We start from the raw sequence: 2,001 nt of genomic DNA, 5'->3' as shown, positions 1-2,001 counted from the left end.
TTGCTCTCAGCCTGTCATCGTAAGATCTGTTTTCCTGACCTCTGATCATGTCCGTGGCTCTCCTCTGGACTCTCTCAAGCTTCTCCACATCCTTTTTGAATTGTGGAGCCCAAAACTGGACGCAGTACTCCAGCTGCGGCCTCACCAAGGCCGAGTACAAGGGGAGACTGACGTCCCGGGATTTGCTCGAGAAGCATCTATGGATGCACGCCAGCATTTTGGTCACTTTACTAGCCACAGCATTGCATTGCAGGCTCATGTTCATCTTCTGGTCAATGATGACCCCCAAGTCTCTTTCTTCTGTAGTGCTATCCAACGTAGCACTGCCGAGCCTATAAGGGTGCTGCAGGTTTTTCCTCCCAAGGTGGAGAACCTTGCATTTATCGGTGTTAAACACCATGAGGTTCTCGTCTGCCCATTTGCTGAGCTTGTCCAGGTCAGCCTGGATCACCCACCTATCTTCTGGCATGGATGCTTTGCCCCAAAGTTTGGTGTCATCGGCGAACTTGGCCAGTCCACTCCTGACTCCAATGTCCACATCGTTAATGAAGATGTTGAACAGTATGGGTCCCAGAACAGAGCCTTGAGGGACCCCACTGGTCACAGGGCACCATGATGAGTGACTGCCATCGATTACAACCCTCTGGGTCCGACCACGGAGCCAATATCCCAGCCAGCGGATCCTGGTGGAGCCAAGGCCACAACTGGGCAGTTTGGCCAAGAGGGGATCATGGGATACCAGATCAAAAGCTTTTTTTGAAGTCAAGATATATGACATCAATCTCTTCTCCCTTGTCCAGGTGATAGGTCACCTGGTCATAGAAGGAAATGAGATTGGTCAAACAAGACCTACCCGCAACAAACCCGTGCTGGCTGTCCCTTAGAATGTTAGCCTGGGCCAGTCCCTCAAGGATGGCCTCCTTAATAAACTTTTCTAAGATCTTCCCCAGGATAGAAGTCAGGCTAATGGGCCTGTAGTTAGCCGGATCCACTCTCCAAGGTGGTCTTTTTCTGCCTCCACACTCTGTAACTGAAACCTTAACCCATTGTTCTCTCTCTCCCAGTCCTCTAGCTCCCTTTCAAGGGACAGGTTTTGATCACGCAGCACCTCATAATTTATCATGAAAGCTTTTACCTTTTCCATCTCCCATGTGATCACCTTGCTATTTTCCTCAGTTTTGGTACGGGTTTCGCTCAGATTTTCCTGCAGCTGTTCAACCAAATGTTCAGCCCCCAAACATCTCTCCAGGTCCTCATGCAGGCCTTCTATTTGGTCCACTTGGCTGTTGACTTCCTTTTGTAGGACTCCTATTAGGCCTCTGGCCACTTCCAGCTTCTGCTGCATCTCCTGCTGTTCCCCTGCCTGAGGTGTGCAGGCCTCTGGAGACCGTGCCATCCACGCTGTCATTTCCTGCTGCATCTTCTGCAGCTTCTCTTCTCTCTCCTGACTCTTCTGAGCCTCTTAGGAAATAAGCTGTTCAATTATTTGAGTTTTCTCTGCCTGTGCTGCCATTAGGCACCTGATTTCTTTCGTTCTTCCCTCTTTCTTACCCGACTGTACCTGTTGCTCTAATGCTGCAGCCTTCGCCTCTGCTCTCTCTTTCTGGGCTTTTGCTAGTCCTAGCTGCCACTCCAATCAGGTCAGTTTTTCCTTCATCTCGTCCATCCTCAGTTGCCAGGCAAAGTTTTCCTGTCCCTGGCCTCCCATATTTCCTTCCTAAGCCATAACTACCATGGCCTTGTCTTCCTGGGTCAGGGCCTCAGTCTTGCTCCCAAATTCTGGGCAATGGATATCCTTCCTCAGCCCAATATAGCAAGCTGTGGTAAGACTGCCTTCCTACCAAACTATCTGTCGCTCTATTCTAGCCCCTGGGTTTGTTTCCCTTTTCAGAGACACAGGTTCCTCCCCTGTGCATGGCCATTTTCCCAGCCAATGCACCAATTTGTAATGGCATGGGGTCCTAGGAGCAGCCGTGATCTCTCCTAATGCCCCCTACCATG

At 50.4% G+C, this 2,001-nt stretch overlaps 1 pseudogene; it reads right to left on the bottom strand.

Annotated features, from left to right (window-relative positions):
- Nucleotides 1-958: 958 nt before the first annotated feature.
- LOC149868602 (uncharacterized) lies at nt 959-1,708 on the bottom strand (annotated as a pseudogene).
- Between the last annotated feature and the right edge of the window lie 293 nt (nt 1,709-2,001).

This window comes from Crocodylus siamensis, chromosome 3 (assembly GCF_052110815.1).
Source record: "Crocodylus siamensis isolate JL-2025a chromosome 3, ASM5211081v1, whole genome shotgun sequence".
Classification (NCBI taxonomy): Eukaryota; Metazoa; Chordata; order Crocodylia; family Crocodylidae; genus Crocodylus; species Crocodylus siamensis.
Note: the sequence above shows the minus strand (reverse complement) of the source record. Positions and strands in the feature narration are given on the sequence as shown.